The sequence below is a fragment of the Rhinopithecus bieti genome, unplaced genomic scaffold (genome assembly GCF_001698545.2).
Source record: "Rhinopithecus bieti isolate Rb0 unplaced genomic scaffold, ASM169854v2 scaffold_15336, whole genome shotgun sequence".
NCBI classification, from domain to species: Eukaryota; Metazoa; Chordata; class Mammalia; order Primates; family Cercopithecidae; genus Rhinopithecus; species Rhinopithecus bieti.
The window spans coordinates 1,127,619-1,144,257 of record NW_016808678.1 but is presented as its reverse complement, the minus strand read 5'-3'; the positions used below and the strand labels follow the sequence as shown (position 1 = coordinate 1,144,257).

The window sequence follows — 16,639 nt, the reverse complement described above, 5'->3', positions numbered from 1 at the left end:
ACATATGAAGCAGTACCCAGCCCACCTTCCACCCTCAGGGAGTACCTGCTGCCCACTCCACCACTGCTGGTTCAGTCTTCCTTGCTCTTGGGCTCCAGCCGGCATCCTCTCCATGCAGCTAGTGCAGGTGAAACTTCTCACTAAAAGTTGGAGGTGGTGAAAATTGTTGCTATGCCTCAGCACAAAACAAGAAGCAAATTGTCAATATTTGATATCAAAATGAATTAACTATATTGACCAATTCCATTGCAGAGAAGTTCTCATGAGCTGTATTTTTCCTCAATCTCTGATCTCCTAACTTGGTCTAGGTTTCTTCCTCTCCCCAAAGAGTCCTTCTCTGGCTCACTCTTCCCCTCATACCAGTTTATGAGTTCCTTGCTACCATTACATAACTACACAGACCAATTTTACTCTGTGAGTATGTGTATGTATGTATATATGTATGTATGTACATGTGTACCTATCTATTCATCTATCTAGTCCCAAACTTTGGGACCTATCTTTGCGTGGTAGATAGATAAATAGGTAGGTACACATGTACATACATACATACACATATTCACTTACATATAAAGCATGCATATATATGCATGTATATATATTAGCACACATTTGCATAGAGGAATATATGTATCAACACACATGCAGAAACAAAACCATATTTGCTAAATGAAAGGGTTTAAATTGTTTGATGATCAATATACTCTTGATCTTCATACCTAATAAGCATAGTATTTTCCCTTATTTATTTATTTATTTATTTATTTATTTATTTATTTATTTTGAGATGGAGTCTTGCTCTGTCGCCCAGGCTGGAGTGCAGTGGCGTGATCTCTGCTCACTGCAAGCTCCATCTCCCGGATTCACGCCATTCTCCTGCCTCAACCTCCCGAGTAACTGGGACTACAGGCGCCCGCCACCACACCTGGCTAATTCTTTTTGTATTTTTTTTAGTAGAGAGGGGGTTTCACCGTGTTCGCCAGAATGGTCTTGATCTCCTGACCTCGTGATCCGCCCGCCTCTGCCTCCCAAAGTGCTGGGATTACAGGCGTGAGCCACTGCGCCCAGCAGTATTTTCTCAAAATATCTCAGGTAAATGTTTGTGTAGACCCCTATCCCCTACCAAGCCAAGGAAACCTCAGGGATCAAAGAACAAGTGGTAATTGTTCTGATTGCATAGTAGAACAGGTAGGTTTTATCCCTTTCTATACTGAACACAGACCCTCACCCCATCCAGGCTAAGGCAATAGCAAACATTTCTTCTATGATGCAGTGCAAAGCAAGACAGGGAAACACCTAACAAGGGACAGGTGCTATTCGAACAGGAGGTTAATCTTCACTATGTAAAGATCTGATTGCCGTTAAGACCCCTTGCATCAAAGTCATGCCATAAGGTCACAGTGAGGTCTTGCCCCATTTTCCTTTCTCGTATCAAGATCTAAAGCATCCCTTTTCCGTGGAGCGGCAGATCTGGTGCAGACTAGGGAGGTGCCTAAAACAAGATGCCCGTTAAAAAGAGGCAGGACCTCACAGAAGAGACAGGCCAGGGGAAAGGTTAAGACCCTGCAAAAAGATGCTCCCTGACAACCATAGGGTAGCTGCAACTGGGTTCTCTACAGTCATATGCACAGACCACAGGTCTAGAAACAGAATTCAGGGAGAAGTAGAATAGAATAGGCAGAACTTTGCAAGTTGAAATTTGTTGCCTGAACTTGAAATAAAATCCTGATTAATCACTCTGCAAATTTTACTGGCAGCACCGTCTTATTGAGCAATATGAAACTCCTCCCTTCCATAATTAGGGAAGCACATCAACAAGTTTATATTACACTTAGAATATCCCCGGCATTCTCTTGCACCATATTGGAATATCTAATAACTGGGGTATTTTGGGACGTCCCAGCACCATAGGTGACTAATTAAAATGAAAGTTAAGAGATTCGAATCGTTGCAGGCATTTTAAACTACACCTATGACAAACCCAGGATGTAACACTCCTTCTAGGTGGGTTTAATGGTGTTGGCTTGGGTTTTATTGCATCTCATATATTTCATTCGAAATCATGTATGATCTGATGGAAAGAACTTTCCCTGCTTAAAATAATAGAAAGCATTCCTAAAGGGATGTGTTTTAGTCAAGGGAGAAAGGATTATGCCAAGGGATGTGAGTTAGTTCATGCAGCTTTGCACATCACTCTCATAGTCATGCTTGTGTCATATGGTTGTTTTATCTTTTTATTAGCACATTTAATACACTTGGATTCTATGGTTTAAAACTTTGAAATCTCAAATGTTTCCTTACAGGTACTGGAAAGGAATCCAAATTATATTTAGGAGAATATCACAAGAAGGATTTATCTCAAATTCACAGGTCAGTCAAGAAATTTATACACACACACTCATACATGTATATACATATATGTACATATATATAACTTATATATACATATTTACTATATATGGTATATGATAGTTGAACCTTCACTCTTATGGACATAGCATAAGCCGTTGTCTAGATTACTAAGTCAGGAAAAAGACACCCATCAATATCCTGTACAGTATATACTCCCTGCCCATGGAAATAATTCAGTCCATTCTTGTTGAAGTAGAGAATCCAAGTCATAATGCAGTACCTAGATATGGAGTCTAGAATGGATCCCAAAAATTGCTTTGGGCAGCAAGTAGTTTTAGAACCCTTGTTGAGTACTGAAGACTTTTCTTGATGCCTCTTTTCCTTCTTCTCTGATGTGTGTTTTTTTTTCCTTATCTTTATGTCACCAATCAAGCTTGCCTTCTCATTTTTCTCCCAGTACCCCCATCCATCCTAGATACACGCTCTCATGAGATTAACTATTGACCAATTAAATTTAAACCACAACTTCCTTTTCTAAGCTCAGGACTACACATCCGAATGCCTCTTTCATATTCCTGTCTGAATGCCCTACAGACTCTCATGTTAACTTTCTGGGGATCTTTCTACTCATGTCTGTCCTACTTCTCTCTTGGAATACAGTGCATCACCAAAAGTAAGTGAGATCTTGTCAAGGTTATTTTTCACACAGTTTGTTGAATGAAAACAATAAGTCAGATAACTGTGTTTTTTAAAGTCACACTCATCCCCTCGATATTCTGATGGCTCACCCCTCTCCCAAAGGAGAGTTTCCTGCCATGATGAAAATTGCTGTGTTTGGTTATCCTTGGCTTCAGGGTTGTCCTTATCAATGTATCATCCACGTGCTGCCAAACACCTGTCAAAACAATCCAGATAACAAGTCTTCTTGATTCTTCTGCTTAAACCCTTCAATGGCTCATACTGGTTTAAAAGCTTTTTCACTCACGTCCAGCAAAATCCTCTTGAGAGCAAAGTACGTACTTCTTTCATGGCTTAACCAGAGTAGTTCCCAAATTACGGAAGGACTATTTTATATTGCTTCTAACAGCAGGCAACATAGGAGAAGGAGACAGATTTTTTTTTTTTTTGAGATGGAGTCTCACTCTGTCGCCCAGGCTGGAGTGCAGTGGGGCGATCTTGGCTCACTGCAACCTCCGCCTCCTGGGTTCATGGCATTCTCCTGCCTCAGCCTCCCCAGTAGCTGGAACTACAGACGCGCACCACTACGCCCAGCTGAGTTTTCTATTTTTCGTAGAGATGGGGTTTCACAGTGTTAACCAGGATGGTCTCGATCTCCTGACGTCGTGATCCGTCCGCCTCGGCCTCCCAAAGTGCTGGGATTACAAGTATGAGCCACCGCGGCCAGCCAGGAGACAGATTCTTTAAGCAAAATTTTCTTTCTTTTTCTCCAAACCAGTCACTCTTGGCTAGGTAAAAGATGCTTGAAACCAAGGAAACAGTAAATTGGTATGTCCTTATCTTTTTTCGTCTTTTTGTAGAGATCCAAGGCTGCAGGATGGAGAACATCCCAGGTCAGATCAGGGATAGAGACGGTGACAAAAGGACCCCATAGAAAAGGGAGGCCATCTTGAGGGTAGCATTAGGGAATGGAAAATTAGGGCCCGCCTTGGGACCTGAGCAGTGAATGAAGAAGCAAGAAATGCTCTATGGGGTATTCCCAGCTCCCTCCCCAAAGCAAACTCTGTCCAGTCCACACCTGAAATAAAGACCCATTCTCTGAAGTCTTTGGTGCTCAACATGTGAGGGGTACACTCCTTTTCATTGGGGAGGGGAGGGGAACATGAGATGTACCTTTCTAACTTCTTAGTGTCAAGCATACAGAAAAGGCATGGTGAATTTTTGAAAAGTCAAGCTTCCCAGCAAAGCTTTTCATATCACTGTCTTAATCTGCCTCTGAATACTCATTTTCTGCCACCGACTGCTTGACCCTTTATGAACTGTCAACAATGCCTGAACTTCACAGTTGAAACACCGCACCATGATCCGTGCTTTTGCTTGTGTGCCCCTTTGCATCAAATGTTCTGTGTTTCTCCACTCTGCCTTGAACTTCTAAACCCTCCTAATTTTTTTAAGACTCAGCTGATCTTCTACAGAAATATTTATCTCACGTTTTCTCTCAAGTTGAGTTTGGTGCTCTACGATATTCATGCTGCAATATATCATCATTGCAAGCAGATATATTTATCCCATTCACTAAGTTGCTAGTTGCTTGTATAACTGTATCCTATTAATCTTTCAGGTAGCTTCTTTAGCACCTAGTGGATATTCAGTAAATTTATTGAAGAAAGAAATACTGGAGTTATATGCATATTAGAATTTTTTTCCTTAGAATAAATTAGAGTTTCTTTTCCTTATAAACTAAGGGCGATTCAGAGAGTATAATGACAGGGCATTTTTCCAGCACCCCTACAATCTAGTCATGATACAAATCCATTGAAGATCACGACGATCTGGGCAAGGAGCTACTTCAAGTACTCTTCAAGTGACAGCAATCCTCCTCCTGAGGCCAGGTAGAGACCTGCCCCAGCAATCTGCCAAAAGCACAGCCAAAACTGAATTTTTGCCACAGCTACCTCATTTAGTTTCTGAAGAATGATTTACATCTTTCGATGTTCTAAGAATCAAGTATAAATGACATTATGAAATGCGTATCCAATGACTTCAAGGAAGCATTTATTCTCAAGTGTCTACAGGCAGCATCTTTGTTTTGACAGCCCACAAATCTCAGCACAACTAAGTAATTTCTGTGAAAAATTAAACTTCTAGTTCCCAGTAATAGTGATTTTTATCTCAGTCTCCTTATAGGAGAAATATATCTTTGAATTTTCTTAAATTTAATCCTGACTTTTAAGGATTTTTTTAACATGAGCCCATTCCCAATTATTAAATGTCCACTTAATTATTTAAATATATTACAAAATATGGATAACAATACATTAGATTGTGTTTATTGTAGCATCCTTTGATGAATATCACCTATGATATTAAAGTGACTTAATTCAATCCTGTTATAAATGCTCTACTGCCTATTATAAGGTGAAGGTTTTTCTGGATAAGATCTTGAGTCCATGATCTGAATAAAATATCTATATAATTCATCTTCACATAATCTGCAAATTTATGAAATAAGAAAGAGATACCTAACTTAAAACACTGAAAGAGAGGGGAAAGGGAAAATGCTTTGAGTGGAATTTGGTGGTGGTATTTGCGAAAAGGAAAACAAAGTGGATTATTCACTCTGCAAAAATTCTTAAATGCTAACTCTAAGAATTTTTCTGGAAGGCCTTGACAACATTATGATTTACGTGGAACCCATTTGATCATTCTAGCTCCCCTCTTGCTTCTTGTCAGACAGTTTCCCAGGAGCTGGAAATGTGGCAGTAAATGAGACAGACAGGACCCTTACTCCCATGGAATTTGAATTCTAAGATGGTAGTTCAGAGAAATAAATGAAGAAAATATTTCTGAGACGTGCCTTCAAGAAAATAAATACAGTGATATATAGAGTGTTGCTTGGAGCAGAAGGGAAGGACCACATATCAAATCACATCCTCAGGGAAGGCCAGGAAGGTGACTTCTGAGTTCAGATCTGAAAGATAAAAACCAATAAGATTTGCTTAAAAACAGTTGAATAATGAGAAACAGCAAATACAAACACACTGGAGAAGAAATAAACTTGGCAAGAATGTGGTCATGAGGGCTGAAACTTCATGAACCAGGAATACATAGGCAGGGACTGGAGCAAATAGTTATATATGAATTAAAATGGGAAACTGGATTTTGTGGCAAAGGCAAGAAATCACTGGTGATTTCTAAGCCATAGAATGACATGATCTTAATATTTTTGAAATATCTCTTTCTTACTAACAATGTTAAGGTCCAAACACAATTCCAAAACAATAATATTCTTTTACTTCTGACAATTTTCTAATCAGTAGCATATCAAGTATTATTGGCAGTTTTAAGTGTGACTTAATTTCCAGAGCCTATCTCTGTATTTTATTTTTATTTTCAGTCATCATCATCATAACCATTAATGTCATCCATAATCTCAGGCATTCTTTCTGTGCTATGAAAAACATAATTCTAAATAATTAGAGTTTTATTATACTTTTATTCCCCCAAATATGAGCCTTAATATTTTAATTATCTCTATAAAACATATTCTGTTTTTCTTTTTTGACTGTCAATGAACATTTACTTTTTTATACAGCTGTACACCTGTATTCAAGTAGATAAAATGCACTTAAAGTTTTATGAAATCCTTTAAAAATAATTGACCACTGAAAGTACAGAACTAATCTTTCAAATTTCCAAAGCTCATAAAAGCAGTAAGTTAGAATCAGTGAAAATAATTGATAGGGCAATAGGTTATATATAAATGTGCAAAATATTATTAAACTTTTTTTGTTGAAAATGTTTATAAAATTCATAAGAAAAACATGTTCTTTCTCTACAATTGTATGTTTTCAATTTGTATATATTTCAAACTTATTATAAGGAAGAGCTAGAAAGTGGCACAGGTAAGGTATAAAATAAAGGAAAATGAAGGAAAAGAAAATAAATACTCATGGGTCACAAACACTTATCTTAAAATCTCGGTCAACTAGATCACTATATCCAAACAGAAAATATCAGGAGGCATTAGAAAGTCGAAAAGAGAAATGTTTCAAGTTACTTTGCTTTGACTTGCAAGAAATGTATTAGTCAGCATTCTCCAAGAAGGACTTATTGTAAAGAATTGGCTCACATGATTATGGAGGCTGAGAAGTCCCAAGCTCTGTATTTGGCAAACTGGAGACCCAGGAGGGCTAATGATGTAGTTTCAGTCCGAAGGTTGGAAGGCTTAAGATGCAAGAATAGCTGATGCTTCCATTCAAGTTCAAAGACAAGAAGAAACCAATCTCGCAGCTCTAAGGCAGTCAGGCAGGAGAAATTGCCTTGTATTCAGGGAAGGGTCAGCCTCTTTGTTTCATTCAGGCCTTCAACTGATTGAACAAGACCTACCCAGTTTGGGAAGGACAATCTGCTTTGTTCAATCTATTGATTTAAATGTTAAACGTTACAAAACACCCTCACAGGAACACTCAGAATAATGTTTGACCAAATGACTGGGCACCTCATGGCCCAATCAAGTTGACACATGAAATTAATCATCATAAACAGTAAGGCAATCTTTATAGCTCAGGCCAATAGTTACTTATTTATTCATTCTCCCATCATTTGTTGATACCCTGAGAGGCATGAGGTCTATTTTACATGGTGGGGATTCAGTAAGATATAAGAAATTATCTCTGACTTCAATAGATTCATGGTCTTTGGGAAAAAGGAAAATACATACATAAAATGCAGTGAGACAGTTTCCAAACAGAATAGGTTAGAAAGAAACAGTGAGGTCACAAGTCACAGAAGAGATGTTCAAAAGTTTTAACTCTAAAATGTAGAGAAAAGTAGTGAGATTACTTGCAAAGAGGAGATAAGCATTCCAGGGAGAGACAGCACACTAACAAAAGCAATGGAGACAATCAGGAAGGACAGAGTGGGAAATGCAAGTGGACTGGGAAGGAAGAAAAGTCTGAAAGATCAGGAGAAGCCCAGGGACAATGGAAGGTTATGTCATCAAAGGCTTTGTATGTCCTGCGCAATACATTGCTCCTTGATTGTTACCAGGATCCACTATAAAATGTCTCCTAAGTAAAAGGGAACTCAACAGCTCACATTTATTCATTTTGGGAAAATTTTAGCCAGTCTTTACTTGAGTTTCAGCAAATTGTTTTTTGCAGTTACCAACTATTAATACTCATGCTGTCCTCTAATGACTTGTTCTGTCCAACAGTTAGTCTTCAAATGCACATCATTACTCTTTTACTCAGCACCCATTAATTAAGCATAAGTTAAGTCAGGTACCATGCTATGTGCTGATAGATTATAGTGGACCGGACTGATGTAACCCCTTCCTCATGAAGCAGAACAGCTTCTAGAGGAGAAAGTAAATAGAGAATTACAAAAGAAAAATACATACTTTTAAAATGTGATTACTGCAATGAATGTAAAGTACAGACTAGCTGGTTGCCAAAACTTAAGTCAAAATCTTGACCAGATGAAAGAATCTCAGAGAGACCCAAAGAAATTTGTTTTATCTCAGAGTTCCTGTATCACAATTGTTAAGGTCCAAATCAACCCCTAGGTTACTTTAAAGTATGCATTAACCCATGGTCTCATCCAGGAATAGAGCTGTTATTCTTGTCGGAAAACAAGAAATAAATTTTAAGTTCCTTTTTGACTTCAGGGTCAGATTTATTCATTCATTACTTCCATTGATTATCACTGACTGACTTAACCACTCCCTTTTCAGTGGTGGTGTTATTTAGTTCACTTTGAAATTATACCCAGAGCTCATGCTGTCAACATCCAAGAAGCAAAATAGGGAATAAGAATAAGGTTTATCACAGTTTTCTGCCTCTAGGCAATTAAATTTTATACTGCCTTCTTATAACTAAATAAGAGACATAAAACCCTGTAATTGAAATGAGATAAACTCATTTGCTTTTCTAAAGTTCAAACTGGTTTTCATCATGCCAACTCCATTCAGACACTCCCAATATCGTCATCCTCAAGCAGAAAGCAAGAGATGTGCCCCTCCAGTCTTTGGTAATAGTTTTGATATTGAAAAAGTGAGCGGGAATAAAAGAAACTCAGAAGCTGGTTCATATCCACTAAACTTTGGCCCAATTCTCCAGGTTAACCTGGTATTTTACAGACCAAATAATTTATTGAGACTTTCTCTTATCAGCCTTTTACATATAACCAGCTCTTTCCACTGTGCTTCTCTCCTTGTCTTCCTGCTTTTGCTGGATCCCAGCCATTACTATTTACCACTCCACATTAATCCCACACCTGCTTTAAACTGTCTGGGCCCTGGTCGACTATGCTTTGAAAACATCTGCCTTCACAGCATCCACGCTCACAGGTGATGGGACTAAGGCCCTTTACAACTCCTGGTGAGCTGGGATTCTCTGTATCATTAGCATAGTAAGAACATATGAAGGCTGAAAAGGAGACTAATGTTTGGGATGAATGTTTTCAACAGAATAAAAGATTCTATACACTGAGCTGTAATAGATAAAACATTGAATACATGATTTTAGGCTCTAATTTTGCATTTAAATATCACCTATTTCAAGAACACCAAGACATTTAACTCTACTAGGGATTGAAGTTTTTAATTCTAAAAAAGTGAAAATTCAAATACAGCTGGCAGTTAAATTCAATTAACTTTGTTTAATAGACATTATTGAGCTCAGAGTGAACACACATTAATTCATTCATCCATTTAGCCATTCATGTATTATTTAATAAATATGTATTTAGGATGAATTCTGAGTAAGACTATGAGCCCCAAATGTGTGGGAAAAGATTGGTTTTTATTTTCTCATCATATTGCACTTATATCACACAGAAGCCTATAAATGTAATTTTTGAGCCTTTCAATGAGAAAAAAATGTTATCTATTTCTAGAGTCAAGCAAACAACAGCATTATTGTAGTTCTATTATCTCATTGATTCATTCGTTCATTCAATAAGCATGTACTGAAATCCTAGTATCTATGTTGGATGAAGCTCAGTTGCTATAGAAAGAAATTATTATCTCAATAGATTTTTTGGATAAATACAAAAAATTAGCATGGCTTGCTCACAAGATGTTAAGTTCAGAAGGTGGGAGAGCAAAATAGATTTGTTACTTTACCAAGAAGTGGAAACTCTCCTTAGGCAATTGAGAATAATTAAAGACTTTAATAAAGAGGAGTCTGGTCAAGTTAGCAAGATCTTTTGGAGGAAGTTTAGAGAAGGAGTTAGGAGAGGAGAGAGGACTGGAAGGGAGTTACTGCAGTGAACCCTGTGAGAGACAGTGGGATCGCAACCTGGCACTCAGGCTGTGGGATGAAGAGGAAGTAACACATTTGGAAGAAGTTGTTATAATTGTATTAGTCCAGGTTCTTCAGAAAACCAGAATCAATAGGAGATACATGTAGGAGATATATATACATACACACACATATATATCAATATATACATTTCCATTCATTTATATCTATATATATATACATAGACATATATTACACACCTATATGGATATTTATTACGAAAAATTGGCTTACATTATTGTGGAGGCTGAGAAGTCCCCCATCTGAGATCTGCATGCTGGAGAACCAGAAAAGCTGGTGATGTAATTCAGTCTGAAGGCCTGAAAGCCGTGGAATCAGTAATGTAAACCCCAGCCCTAAGACAGGAGGCTATGAGATGAGATGTCCCAACACAAATAGTGAGTCAGGAACAAAAGGGACGCATCCCCCTTCCACATTCCAATCTATTCAGACACTCTATGAATTGGACAATGTCCACCCACATTGGGGAGGACACTCTATTTTGATAAGACCAGTAATTCAAATGCTGATCTCATCTGGAAACACCCTCACAGACACACTAGAAACAATGTTTAATGTGAGCACCTTGTGGTCCACTCAAATTAACACATACAATTAACCATCACAAACCCCAGTTATGTGGATTTAGGAATCACCATTATGTAGACAAATATAAATCTGTTAAGGATCAGAAGTGCTAGGCAGTAAAGCCTAATATTTCCATAGCGTTTACCATATGTCTAAATGCTGTACACAGATTAACTTTCAGAGAACAGACTCACGGATTAAATCCTTGCAGTGATCCTAGGAATAAGTTACAATTTATCTCTGATTTTACACATGAAGAAACTAAGATGAGACGGGTTAAAGAAAGTTTCTCAAGCCTCTGAATAAGAGCTAGATTTAAAAGCCAGAAATACTCATATCCATGGATTTAACCACTACCCGAATGGTATTATCATTACTGTCATTGCATCTTTATTATAGTAATTCTTGCTCATAGTAACATTAAATTGTACAGAAAAAAATAGGCTAAAGTATAACAGTGGTCTCTTTCTTTCTTTCCTTATCCGTGCTCTATGAATCTCTTTTCATCTCGATTGTTTTTAGATCTTACGATGGTTCCCTCTGTAATTGTCAATGATATGCTTATTGACACTCTTTAATAAAGATGACACTGATTTTCTCCTCACTCTGAAAGATGAGTCAGCTTACATGCACTTCATCCCACATTCTCCATTCCTGGTCCCAAAGTCTGATAGTTGTGATCATTGCTCTTAGCTTTTGTATTGACCATTTAAGACACTAGTAATGTACATATTTATTGTTCCATAGCACTCTTTTGGGATCTGTTGACCCTTACCCGCTTCTGATGATGAAGTTGTCATAACCCTCACCCCTACTTTCCTGATATTCCCACACTTTCCTTGCTCCTTCATCTCCTGTTATGCTAGTGAAATTTTTCCTTAACTTTACACCTCCATGGGACCCTTCTGGCCCTGGGTCATATGTAACAGACTCTTTGAGGCTTGTTAGACTCTAGGGTTTTTGATAGAAATACCATAAAAATCTCTTCTGTGTTTGACTTCCCGAAATTCCATAGAAATTCCAACACTCCCACCCTCATCCCCAACCCCACCACACTCAAGAATGTAAGCTCTGGAAGAAACTGGGAGGCACAAGTCCTTTTACCAAGGACGAATATCAGTGATTTATTGTATGCAATGTTTTCTGAACTCTCACCCTTTTCCCCCAGTTCAGAGCATTCTTCGCTGCTGGAAAGATTCATTCTCTATGATTCTTCCAAATCTCTCATTTAGAATTGTCCTTCAATAATTAGCATATTTTATCTAATTTTGCTTTTCTTTTTTTAACTACTCTACCCTGTGTGTAGAAGATCCTTTAGACCAAACTTCTCCAGAAAATGGATTCTTTCAATAACTTCCTGGGGATCAACGTACCACACTCCAAAAATGCCTGAATCTTAATTCCAACTTCAGTTGGAAAATAGTTCTACAGAATAGCCTTAATTAATAAATGAGTTTTATCAAACATTAAACCCATGCTTTCCTAAAGCAAAGCTGTAAAACGAAACTGGCCAAACAAAAATATTTTTGAAATTGAACCTGACCCTAACTGATAAATCTTTCTGGTTTAGTTCCTCAAATAGAATTGTTTCTAAATTTGACCTCATCTCAAGGTGTTTGGAGACAAAAACAGCTAAAGATACCCGTGCCTATTAATTCTAACCTCAGGTCTCCCATATATTGTGGGCATCTGAAGGCCAGTCCTGTTTATGCCATGTCTTTCATCTCAGCCCTTCAGGGATCTGCTGGAGAAAATGGGCTTTTAAGAGGATGGCTGAGGAAGCAGAGTTTCTGCCACTTGGGAGGCTGAATTCCCACGTGCTGCTAACTCCGATGAACTGGCAGCTTTTAAAGGCTGTTCAAATTCATGCTCAGTCCTCGGGTGGCCTGCAAATATCAGACATTTTTTTCTGAATTTTTTTTCTGGTTTTCTCCTTTGTGCTGTCTTCTCTCATTGGAAGACCATTTAAATGGGTTAAGTCGGAGCTGTGGCTATTTTAAGTAGATGCTCTAACAATTCTCATTAAAGTTTTAAGGATCTTCTAGAAATAAGGAAGTAGTTATTAGCAGGTATTTCATGAATTTTTGAAATGAGGAGAAAGATAAATCATCAAAATGTCCCAGTTTTGTGCTTCAAAATATCATAAACCTATTTTATTATTGCTACATGCTGCCATACAATGCTTTTTTTGGTAACAGATTCTTAGGGAATCCTGAGGGCTTTTAAAATATTATGGAATAGATTCTTACAACCTGAAACCATTGAGGTCTAAATATGGGAAGAGTGCTGGCTACATAATCTTGCAAAATCCTCTAACCCTCTAATGCTTTGACTGATGAGTCTGATATTACTTTGCTTCAAGCTTCAGAGGTCCATTGACTACAAATCAGGTTTAATAAATATAATTCTACTTGAAAATATTAAGTACCATAAAATCATTGCCTTGATGATTTTTAACTAAGTGCATTGATAAGAATTTCGGACAGTCTTCCTGAGCAGTGATCATTCAACAAAACTTTTTTTCTGGATAGAATATATCACCGCCAATTTCCTTAGAATTATATTTTCAGAGGTTTTCCTATTCATCTATAATCCAAGATGAAAAGTTAACTAGGTAATGAACAAAGTTTCTTAATATGACTTACAAGATAAAAGCTTACGAAGAAAAATTCATGAAGGCAATTTATTCTCCGAAAATTCAAATAAATGGGAGTTGAACAATGAGAACACATGGACATAGGGAGGGGAACATCACATACCATGGCCTGTCGGGGGGTGGGGGACAAGGGGAGGGATAACATTAGGAGAAATACCAAATGTAGGTGACTGGTTGATGGGTACAGCAAACCACCATGGCACGTGTATACCTATGCAACAAAACTGCACGTTCTGCACGTGTACCCTGAAACTTAAAGCATAATTAAAAAAAAAAAAAAGAAAATTCAAATAAAGTTTACTAAGTAAGAGGGCAAATCTATTTTGATAAACATGGATTAGATAATTGGGCAACATGTAAGTAAGAATACATTGGCTTAACTGAAAATTTAAGGAATCAATTAGCTTCTTTAGTGCTTAATGCCACCAAGGGGAATTTCATAAAATGTTCTTGAAGCTTTTTTACAATTTATTTAAGAATCAGTTTAATTATTGCACAGAGAGCAAGATACGTAAAACTGAGCACAGATTTAACATGACATTAAAATATAGATCCTGATAGTCTTACATATGATAAAATGGTGAGAGGATAAGCATGGTGGCTTATACATTTCCACAATCGAGTTTTTACAAAGTTAACATCTGGCTAAACTAGCAGTTGCAGAAGCAAGTTCATTGTACTATCAGGCTTCTGTGATGGTTAATTTTATGTCAACTTGACTAGGCCATGAGGTAGCCAGATATTTGGTCAAGCATGATCCTGGGTGTCTCTGTGAGGGTTTTAAAAAATTATTTATTTAACATTTAAATCAATGGACTGAGTAAAGCAGGTTGCCCTCTCTAAGGTGGGTGGGGCACATTCAATCAGTTGAAGGCCTGAATACAACCAAAAGGCTGACCCTTCCCTGAATGGGAGGGAACTCCTCCTGCCTGACTGCCTTCAAGCTGAGACATTGTTTTCTTCCTGCCTTCAGACTTGAATGGAAACATCAGCTCTTCCTGGGTCTCACCCTGCCAATCTTTGGACTAAAATGACATCATCAGTCCTCCTGGGTCTCCAGCTTGCCAATCCCCTGCAGATCTGGGAACCTGGGACTTGTCTGCCTCCATAATCACCTGAGCCAATTCTTATAATAAATCTATTCATATCATATAAATATATGTGTGTGTGTGTGTCTGATATATATGCATATACACATCTATATAGATATACACATATATACACATCTATATAGATATCTGTATACAAATATATACACATATATAGATATATACATACATAAATAGATATGTAGATATCTAGATATGTTAGATATATACATATATTAATATCTATATGATATCATATATATGAATTAGCTTAGGACAATCAATAACCCTGTGTGTATATGTTAGGGGAGTGTTTTGCAGGGGGGTGGTAGGGATGGTGTTTCTGTGTGTGTGTGTGTGTAAGTAGAAAGTGATGGCTGTGATGACTATTGAGAAAAAGGATCAGGATTTTTTTTCCTAAATAACTCTTTTGTTTTAAGAAATGGAGAGCCACAGGGAAGAGACCAAGGGCTAAAATGTCCTAGTAAAATATATTTTGGTCTGATAAAAGTTAATGACTCCTTTATTTGGGAACAGCTAATATTATAGAATGCATCTTCACCAATCCACACAAATATTACTTGGAACATAAACAATATGGAGAGTAAATTCACACAAATATTTTTTGGGAAATACAAGATATAGATAGTAAATCTACGCAAATATGTTGTGGGACTTACAAGATGCAGATAGTAACTTTATTTTTCCAGTTCACCTCTTGACAATTATTTTTTTCCATCTAAAGAAATGGGAAAAGAAGGTCCAAGAAACTTTGGTGACTTTCTTAAATTAGTTTTTAAATCAAGCAAGCAATATTGATGCATTCCTACAATTATATTTTGAGAAGCATATTACAGTATAAAAAGTAAAAAAGTATCTCATCATTACTCCCAACCAACGTTGTGCCACAATCTTCTTGTTAATGGTTGGTCTTACAATTTCAAAACTTTGTCAGTTCATTTACATGAATGTATATGTACATATACAAATATATATGTTTTCAAGATAGCAATGGAATTTAAATACACTGTAGAACTACATTGGAACTTTTAAATTAAGATATGAACATATTTGTCTGCCTCATTCTTTTTAGGTATAATATATTTTTATTCCATGAAGTGGTAGTTCCTTAATTTCTTGTACTTCTAAGAAACACACAGTAGATTTAATTTGCAGTGCCCTTGAGGTTAGGTATTTCCCTGTGAATGATATGTGAGTGGGAGAGACATGTTATCATTTTTAAGTGGAAGCTTTAAGAGCTGTCTGCAAGGCACCACACCCTCTCTTCTGCTAGGAATACGGTATAAAACTCCAGATTGGTGGCAGCAGTGTCTGCCTGGCCCCTGGATGAGAACACAAGGCAGAGCCCCAGCTGACCTGAGAGGACCCTGTGTGAGCAAGAAATCACCTTTTGTGTTAAGCCACTAAGATTTTGGAGTTGTCTATTATTGTGACATACTCAAACACTTCTCACCTCATACCCAGTACTGAGACACAATCCGTATTGTGGGCTGGTTTAGTCATTTTCCTAATAGAATTATTATTATTGCTTCCAATTGTTCATGAATACAAAATAATGGCAATACACACATTTATATTTATACTGTACAATTTTATACCCACAGGCAGGTTTTTGTGTAGGCAATTTTGACAAATATTGCTGAACTGTCCTCTAAAAAGGTTGTAGTGGCCGCACGTGGTTGTTCACACCTGCAGTCCCAGCACTTTGGGAGGCTGAGGCCAGTGGATCACTTGAAGTCAGGAGTTGGAGATTAGCCTGACCAACATCGTGAAATCCCATCTGTACTAAAAATACAAAAATCAGCCAGGCGTCATGGCAGGTGCCTGTAATCCCAGCTACTCAGAAGGCTGAGACAGGAGAATCGAATCGCTTGATTCCTGGAGGTGGAGGTTGCCATGAGCTGAGATCATGCCACTGCACTCCAGCCTAGTCAACAGAGGGAGACTCC

General features: G+C 37.6%; 1 long non-coding RNA gene across 1 annotated transcript; it reads left to right on the top strand.

Moving 5' to 3' along the window:
* The first annotated feature begins 1,052 nt into the window (after positions 1 to 1,052).
* On the top strand, positions 1,053 to 14,613 carry LOC108538758 (uncharacterized). The gene is made up of 3 exons (XR_001888183.1): positions 1,053 to 1,092; positions 2,304 to 2,370; positions 14,555 to 14,613. It is a non-coding gene; the product is annotated as an uncharacterized LOC108538758 (long non-coding RNA).
* The last annotated feature ends 2,026 nt before the right edge of the window (positions 14,614 to 16,639 follow it).